Consider the following 9,953-nt stretch of genomic DNA (forward strand, 5'->3'; position numbering starts at 1 on the left):
TCCTGCAGCTTTGCGCACTGAAAAAAATGGCCCACAGCAACACTTGCTGAAACGTTGTTACCAGCTCCCGTCTTTCTTTTTTAAGCAGCAACACCTCTGACTTAGGAAAGATAGACGCACATAGGAGTCACTACTCACAGTACGCCGAGGCACGTGTTGATCATTTGGACATTGGAGCGCCAGAAAAACGAGCAGCGTCAAGTGCATTATTGTGGTTTGGTTTTATCTGGTTTAACGGCTCAAAGCGATTGAGGCTATGAGGGACGTCGTAGTGAAGAACTCCGGTAATACTACCACCTGGGGTTCTTGAACGAGCACTGATATCGCGCAGTACATGGGTCTCTAGGATTTTGCCTACAGCGAAATGTGACCGACGCAGACGAAATCGAACTAGCGCCTTTCGGGTCAGCAGCCGAGCAACACCTGGCATGAAATATGCTAGGTGTTTGAGGGAAGACACCACTAATGTTGAAAGATAGGTTTTTTGAGGTAAAGACAAGCTTTTTTCTTTGGAGGAGGTAAAAAGCACTCAAATCATGTTAATCAGTGAAGTGACTGACGTAATTCTAATAGTTAACATGTACCTACGGCCGATTTGATCGCAGTTAGTGATTTGTAGCCGGCGGTTAGTAACAGCGGTATTAGTTTTTAGAATGTGTAAACCGCCAATATCCTCGCCGCTGAGGCAAAGACAACTTCGATCCATTTCTCTTGCCGTCTAGAAAAAGCGCGCCTACGGGGAGCACTAAACGACGTTCATCAAGACGAAACATTCTGTTGCGATGTGCCACGTGACATAAATGGGTGCTGAATTTCCCATATAAACCTTATATAGGCATGGTGAGTCATCAGAAATTAATCACAAACGTCACACACGTTGTGTTTTTGCATCAGCCCGACGTAGGTTCTTATCGACTTTTTGCAGTAACTTTTTGCTCCAGACTGACATCGTAAATTCTTGCCGTATTTCCGGCTTAACTTGTATTTCCGCATGCGTGAATACATCGAAGCAGTATCTTTCTCTAGCACCACCTCGGACATTTTTTTTAATTTCTCGTGAAACAATAATGCACATTAACTAAAAGATCTCTGCAGTGAAATCCTTTCATTTTTACCTGCCGGAGATCGCGCATATGACGCCTAAATTATCGTAGTAAGCACTACTTACTAGCAGCTCCTGACTAATACCTGTCAGGGGGAGTTTTATTGGGACTATATGAGCATGAGCTCGCGCTATAAAGAAGTACAAATCAGTGAGTGTACTGGTGTGGCATTTACATCCAGAGGTAGTGATCTACTATTCTGGACCTTCTTACATGCTCCGTTTAGAGGGTTGATGGAAGCTGTTTGTGGCAGTGATTGGCAGATTATTGTCCTGGATTTTCCACTTTCCCTCGATAGTATGATTTTGCTAAAAAAAACAAAAGCAGAAAATAAATTTTATTTAATAATAAAAAGGTATTGAAATTTATAGTTTAATTTAGCTAATTTTGTGCCAGCAGCAGCGGTTAAACAAAAGAATTTATTTTTTAGGCTAGAAATTTAAAATAAATAATAAAAAATATTTTTTTTTAAAGGTGAAATTTTTAAAAAAGTTTAGTACTTTAATGGATGTTTACATTACATATAAGAGAACTTCACTGCAGCGGTTTCTGTGTGATGCTGAAAAGATGGAAAAAATTGAATTCACCACATTTATTTTCATATTGCTATAATAGTAGTTTCGATGCATCATGAACCACTAAGAAATGCATCATAAATTCAGCATGTATGGAAAAGAAATAATGAAAACCTTGACAGGAAAAAAACATACGTCTTAAACAGAAACTCGTTGGCAAGTGTTAATCACCAGAGCATCACAAATTCAACCAGAAGTCAACAGAAACTATTGATGAGTGTGATGTCTGAAATCATTGACTTTTTGTCGAAAACTCGTCACAAATTTTTGTAACAGATATGTGCCTGGCTTGCGCTGCGGAGATTTCTACTCCTCGCCACTTCGGTGATGAAGTGATTGGCGCCAGGTACGTCGCCACGGAGAGTCGCGATTTGTTGGGCGTCGCTTTGCGCTCCCCACAGGCGCTTTGTTTTCGGACGACGGCAAGCGAAATCTCCCAAATTTGTTTAGTTACGGCGGTGAGGGTATTCAAGTTTTCTAAATAGTAAATACTGATATCGCTTTTTTTGACGGCTGGCTACAAGTCACTAACTGGTTGGTTGGTTGGTTGGTTTATGAGGTTTAACGTCTCAAAGCGACTGAGGCTACGAGAGACGCCGTAGTTTAGGGCTCCGGAAATTTCGACTACCTGGGGTTCTTTAACGTGCACTGACATCGCACAGTACACGGGCCTCAAGAATTTTTCCTCCAAAGATATTCTAGCCACCGCAGCCGGGATCCAACCCGCGTCTTTTGGGTGAGCAGCCGAGCACCGTAACCACTGAGCCACCGCGGCGGCAAGTCAGTAACTGCATTCAGACTGGCCACCTACTGGTAATGGCTAGAAAGTTAACTATTAGAGTTTGTCGTTCACATTACGAGATAGCATGATTCCCCTGCTTTTTCGCGCCCGCCATCAGCAGTATTAGTATGTATTAATGTGTAGCAAAAAGCACCTACTTCAAACACCCCTTTTGTTTTTTAATTAGTGGCGGGCTTCCCTGAAACACCTCGTATATACAGCGTCAGTTTAGGCTGCGCTGATTTCGCCAAGTCATCGGATAAACAAAAAGCTAATACACCGCGCGTAAACACATGGAAATCCCACCTTCCTCCATTCACTCAGGGTGGGGTTGCGGTGTCTACCGAGAAGTAAAACGGCTACTGCGCTGTTATTTCTCCCTCAAAAAACAAAAAAAGAATGGGGCGATACAGGGATTCGTATTTTTTTTCTTTTGCTCGGAAGGTGTATGGCAGACGTTTTCGTTACTGCTCGTTTTACTGCCGGCTCGTGTTGCCGATCGGATTACTCCGCTGGCCTGCTCGTCGATTCTCTATATTCCTGCTGCCTTTCTTCTAATAACGGCACCCTGCTTCCTGCTTCCACTTTCTTGAAATCTTTTTTATGTTTCGCTGGTCACCCGTATTTTTTTTTCTTACGCTTGTGCGAAGGGCGCACCAGTGTTGTTGCTCCGCTCGTAAAGCCTGTTCTCGGAAACACGGACGCGCAAATCTTCGTCCGGGGATCGATTAGGACACGTAGTTGCTGAGCCCAAAGACGAAATGTTACATTGGCACTATATGGAGGCTTACTTCACCATTTCTCCCTTGGTGCCCGTAGGCGGCAGTGGTCGCTAAGCCTGTTTTTTTCAAAGCCGTTGGAGTCTTCTTTTTTTTTTCGACGTTGTTCCAGATGTAAATAAGATTCATGTCGCTGCAAAGGTTGGACTCCTACGGGAAGAACATTTCAACAAAAAAATCTAGTTTCGCTGGCATATACGTTTCTAGGCGCAGCTTCCGTACACGGTATGCGGAAAACCAGTTGCCATAGTATGTTATGTCAGGCTGCATTGAATGCAAACTCTTCTAGGGATGCATTCCGGGTTAGATGGGCTTTCGCTAAGCGTATTCGTAATTGAAAGTGCAGGATGTCAAATTCTTCGTTAACTGTAAAATCCGCTCTCGGCGAGTTGGCATGCATTACTTTATCTGTAATGACAACAGCATTTAGCGCACACCACCAACTCTGTTTGCTACGAGGCCTGGGCTTTTCATGATGAAGACAGCCGCCAGTGAAATAACTGCTTTACTGTGCATAAATATAGCAGCTTTGACTATATCTCCTCATGTCCCAGCTTCAGTCTAAAAATAGAGCGAATTAGATTATGGCAAAGAGGTTAAGACACCGATTTCTCCTCTTTTCAGCCATTTTTTTCTTTCAGCAAATGCCTGGGAACGTGAGCTGGCAATGATTATCAAGCACTTCTGAAATCACTTCTATGTGTCGAACTTCTAAGCTTCTGCTGTGTCCCCTTCTTTCGTTTTTGTTCTGCGTCACAAGTGCAGTGTTCCTTCATTATGACCACTTCCCCTCTTCACGCACCGTCGTAAGAAGCCCCCCCACCCCATACGGGCTCCCGCGTCCTCCTCTTGTTTTGGGAAACCACTCCCTCCTGTGGACGCTTCACCGTTCCCACCGTTCTTCGGGTGGCCAGTTCGGCCTCCGCCTTCGTCCACGCTGGTCGCACCCTCATGAGCGTTAAATAAACACAGTTTTAAAGTACCGTGTGCGCCTCTCGCTGCATTGACCACAGTGACCGGACACGACAATGGCGACGAGAAAGTGGATTAGACCAGCGCTGCGAAACGCTGTTTACTAGCCATGGCTACGCGAGGGTTTCCGAACCAAATACCGGAATTCAGCGACTCATCGTGGTCATCGTGGGTTGGACGCGGTTAGTTCAACGTTGAAGTTAACAACATCCCATACCCAGCCTTGAAGAGGGCCAACCTGCTGACGCTTTGAGGGGAGCAGACCTACAGCACTTTCTGCGCCCTTATTCAGCCCAAGTACACCAGATGCAGTGTCTTACGACGACATCGTAGCAGCACTGCAAAAGCATTACCACCCAATGCCTTCACAGCTGTACGAGTCACTGCAGCAGCACCTGTTCGCTGAGAAGGATCTCACATTCAACAAAGCTTACGACATCGCGCTGAACGATTGGAGTGCGCCGGTCACCAGCATAGAGAGGTTCGCCGTAACACTGAGACGGTACACTAAACAAGCAACCAGGTACGTAAACCTTCTCATGCTGCAAAATCTGTCAAAAAGCACAACGCTGCGGTCGCTGGGACGACCACAGAACCCACCGAGGTTCCGAGTCCACTACGCCATGTGTAATTTTTGGCAATGGGAGGACATATCGAGAGAGCTTGCATTACGAAGCGCAAACTTTTCAAGTTAAAGTCGCCTTCTGAGCCTAATCACAGCGCCGATGCCTCAGAAAGTACGCCACGATCTGATGTCCATGGAACAACAGCAGCAGCACCATCTGTGTTGTACGACCTGGGCACCATGAATCTCAGCACGCGGCCGAAGATTTTTTCTGAAGGAAGCGTACGCAATCAACTGATTAAGTTGGAGGTAGACTCCTGCGCAGCCTGTACACTGATCAGAGAGGACACGTTCCGAACTTCGTGGCCATTTGACACATCAGCCTCGCAAAAAGACGACACACACCCACGAACGCGGTCAGGAAAGTTAACTATAATTAGATAATTGTTTAATGATAATTAGTAATTAGCTATAGATAATTAATCTGTTAATGATACCCAGTAAATGCGCAAACCCACTTAACGTGCCCACTGCGCATGCGCATTGCCCCCATGCGCAATCCTGAGGTGGTTTAACAAAGACGCATGCGCAATGACGTCACAAGTTTGCGCATTGGTCGCACCAACTAGAGCTCTCTCCTCAGTTGCTTTCTGAACGTTGGTCGAGGAAGGATGCCGCCCGCGCGCGCTCAATCGCCAACCATTTCTCGGACTACAAAGGAATGGTTGCAGATGTAGACCCCAAACGTCGTCTTCAAATAGACATGTGTCAATAAAGATACGGTCTCGAAACAGGTCGCGTTCCAGACAGAGTTAGCAGCAAGAATGGCCAAACGATCTTCAACAGTCTCCAAGCAGAGGGCAGGGACCGAGGTGATTAAAGGCTGTCGCCCCTGCGCACTTTAGATCGTCAAAGTGCTCCCCTGATTTTTTTTTAATCTTTCTGTTATCGCCTGTCCGGACCATTAAGTGCTCTTCTTTGAGAGGTGCGCATTGCTTGTTATGAGTGGGCGCTCGATCGGCGCGCGTCGTGGAGAGTGACGTTTCACCAAAGATGTTTTGTAACGCTATAGACTGCAACACGGGACGTTTGTCAAAGTTGTAGTCAAGCGGCGCTGTAGGATTCCTTAGGTGGTATGGTTGAATAAAAATTCGTTGCGGGTGCGGATGACGAGCGTGCGCAAACAACGGGAAGAATCTACAAGCTGCGCCTCCTCTCCCCCTTCGTTGCATACGCATGGATTCGTCCACGTCTATCATCAGAGCCGTTGGCCGCCGCCGCTGGCCGGCGGGCACTTCATTTTGAAATCTGAGTAAAGGTCGCCTCGAGAAGAGGTGGGTTACATTTTGCTCAAACTTCTCCAATAGAATTTATGCGAGAGGCAGAATATGCGTTTCTGATCTCAGATTGCTACATTCGAAAACACCAATTTAGCAGCTTATTTGAGCCACAAATGCAATTCAGCTCGCGATGTGTTGATATAGCTGCCCCTGTTGACGAAGACGTTAATTGTTTCATGGTAATATTGATACTTTGACCTTGTTTGTTGCTTTCGTGGATTTTCTAGCAGGGTTATGTCGCAAGGAGCGCCTCGTTACTGCACTGTTCGGGCTGCGCTTGAAGCAAAAACGGATTGAATTTGAGACGGTATTTTATCGTGACAGTAATGCGTACATTCACGCAAGCTCGCGACTCCTTTTGAAACGACGCAGCCGCAGCCAGTATGTGTTTTTGAGTTTTTCTCAATAATGAGCGCAGCATGGAAGCGCTGCAAGCCGCTTGTTTCTAATACAGCGCGCTGACACATGAGTATGCTATTCCGTCTTCGCACTTCAAATTATGGGCGCAAAACTGTAGTGAACTGGTTCGCGCCTGCCTGGTAGGTTTTGCATGGATGTACCCGTTTGAATACCGGCTTACGTACCAGGCTTCAGGCAAGGTATGTTGAAGCACTTGTTCAGTACCGGGTATGCTGGCCATCCGCACCCGCAACGACTTTTACTCAACCATCACACATAAACATTCCTTCAGTGCCGCTTGACAACAAATCTGACAAACGTCCCGTGTTCCAGTCTATAGTGTTACAAAGCATCTTTGGTGAAACATCGCTCTCCGCGATGCGCGCCGAGCGACCGTCCACACGGAACAAGCAATGCACACCTATTAAAGAACAGCACTAAATTATCCAGACAGCGATAACACGGACTAAAAAAATAGATATAATCCACCTCAGAACGTGAGTGCGCGTTTTCGGAGGGTCCAAGTAAATAGATCTCACATGGCACTAGAGCATAGTTCCATTTCGGCTGTCATTCACAAGCTTAACGATATTTCTGGCTGCGCATCTACCTCGCAACACACGAAAAAGCCAGTAGACAGCTCGCGAGGAGCGACTAACCGTCATTGATTTCGCACTTACTGCCTTTCCGCTCGTTAGGAGAGACATAGCGGCACAGACTGAAGCGGCATTATTCGAGAACCCGATGGCTTCCTGTGCTTATGACGCCGTTTACAAACGAGGATAGGAAGTTTGCCGCTGCGCGCAAAATCTCCTCTGCGCACACAGCTTTGCTAAGAGAGATTTAAGAGACCAAAGGTATAAAATATAATCGTTTAGACTTACCGTAAGTGGACGATTAAGTTGGATTTCGAAGAAAACATAATCCACGAGAGAACACGCCGACGACACTGACACATCCGGGCACACAGTTATTTGCAGCCCGAATTATTTTCCGCCGTCTCGCAGTAAAATGGTTAACTCATTTCACGGTCGTATCTTTCCCGCTCGCACTTTTGCCGCGTGGAGCTTGATCTGGTAAGTAAGAATGCAGAGGGCTATTAGTTTATGAACTTAAATCCTCCAATCGCGATATAAAAACCTTTTTGCTTTCGCAAAAACAAAACCAAAATCTTACTCCTTGTACATACGCGCCGCATCTCCCACCGAATAGTGTATGGCACACAATTAGAATAGCAGTTACAATCTTGCATAGCATAACTTCTTTTTTGCCTGTGTACGTATGAAGGAAACTGTTACGGGCGACATCAGCGTTTCATCTACTCCGAAGCAGCAGGTGCAGGGGAGCAACGGAAAAATATTTGCTTTGTGACTATTGCGTCGCAGAACGTTTTCACGGGAATGCAAACCGCAAAGGTATAAATGGCAGATATTAGTCACCCAGATGCATGCTCTTTGAGACTCTTCTAACTGTGTTTTTGCGAAATGGGCACATGCTTTAATTCTCACATCCGTCTTTTTTCCTTTATTTTCAGGATGTTTTAAAAAGAAATATAGTATCTATGATGAGCTCTTTATGAACAAAGTGCGTTGGGCAACAATGATTGAAACATGGAATGTAATTGCCTGGAGCAATTCGTTTAAAGGAGAGCGTATTCATTTGATATAGTACTATTTGCGGGCACGCTTGCTCTAGGAATGGTTGCCGTTCCTCGCTTTACCTGTTAGCAGCAAATATTATTGAATTGTATTTACTATATACGTCATGGTATAACGAAAATGAGCTTTTCAAGGCTTCCTGAAACATTATACAGGAGGGCCTTGTATTGTCCCCACACAATATCTTTTTTATTTCCTGTAATCGTGAAGTAGGGGAGGACTATAGCCATAGTTGCGGTCACGAGACGCAGACCTCTCAGCAAGCGGTGCAAAAAGAAATAGGCACTGTTTTGGAATTAATGGAAAGATAGTCTATAGATTGCCAGATAAAATAGGGATTGTTATAGACTGGTCTATAGACAGTAGACGATCTGTAGTCTATAAAGAGTCTATATAGACAGTAGGTAGTTGAAAGGAAATTAAGGCAGTTATAGACTTTAGTAAAAAGGTAGTGTATAGACCGTCTATAGACGAAAGAAAATTGATGCACTTCTAGACTTTAGTCTGTAGATAGTCTATAGACTGTTGATAGACAAAGGAATATAAAGGCTGTTATTGACTTCAGTCTATGCATAGTGTACACGCCGCCTGAAGACAAAAGGAAATTAAAGCTGTTATAGACTTTAATCTATAGTAGTTTATAAACTGTCTATAGGCAAATAAAAGTTTACGCTTTATAGACTTTAGTCTATAGATGGTTTATAGACTGTCTACAGGCAAAAGGAATAAAGGCGGTTGTAGACTTTAGTTTGCGGATAGTCTATAGACCATCTATAGGCAAAGAATATCTATAATGGTCATTGACTTTAGTCTATCGATAGTCTATAGATAAAAGGAAATTAAGGCGGCTATAGACTTTACAGATAGTCTATTGGCCGTCTATAGATGAAAGAAAACTAAGGTGGTTATAGAGTATAGCCGATGGATAGTCATAGACCGCCTACACCCAAAAGGCAATCAAGATATTTATAGACTTTTGTCTATAGATAGTCTATAGGCAGTCTATAGACAAAAGGTAAGGTCTAAAGGGTAGCTATAGAGTCTATAAAGGTTTATACAAAGTCAACAGACAATTTTTATAGAGGGAGTTAGCCTGGCAGAGGAAAAAAAATCGGGGCTGTCGCCTAATTGCCCCTGTGCGAGGCTTTGTGCCACACTAGCGAGCTAGTATCACTTCTATTCAGGCGTTAAAAAGCCCTAAGATAGACCAAAACCATGTTGAGCTTCCACACGCTCGGCTAAAGAAAGGGTACCGGGAAATACCGAGTGAATTATTACGCCACGCTGCAGCCTCCCCTTATCCAAACCCTCCTCCATTTCCACGATGCTCCTTTCACGGTAGCCTAAGTTGAAACATCCCTGAAGGAAGCACTAACGAATCGTACTCTAGACTATTTCTTCACTGCTAGTCTAGAGACCAGAGCAGCGTTGACAACTCATTTTAACTTTTGACAGGGCACACAAATATCATAAACAGGGCTGGTAATTCTCAACTGTTTCCGCAGGGTGCTTTGGACTGAGGCTTTCTTCCGACTTCTTATTTTTCTGGTAATGCTACCCCTGAGGCTGTTTTTATTCGCTTGAAATTTGTAAAATCTCGTTGCAGTATTGCTATTGTAGCTGTTTTATTTCTTCCTAATTAGCCATATAAAAAAGCTAAGTCGAAAATTCGGAGGTAGAATCAGAAGATACGAAAGCTGATCGTGACGTAGATTCTTCACGGGGTCAAACAAAATACTGTTTCGAAATTTGGATGATTGAGTGTCAAAAGAAAGTGGAAT

The sequence above is a fragment of the Amblyomma mixtum genome, chromosome 1, assembly GCF_055824585.1.
Source record: "Amblyomma mixtum isolate Tamu chromosome 1, ASM5582458v1, whole genome shotgun sequence".
NCBI lineage: Eukaryota > Metazoa > Arthropoda > Arachnida > Ixodida > Ixodidae > Amblyomma > Amblyomma mixtum.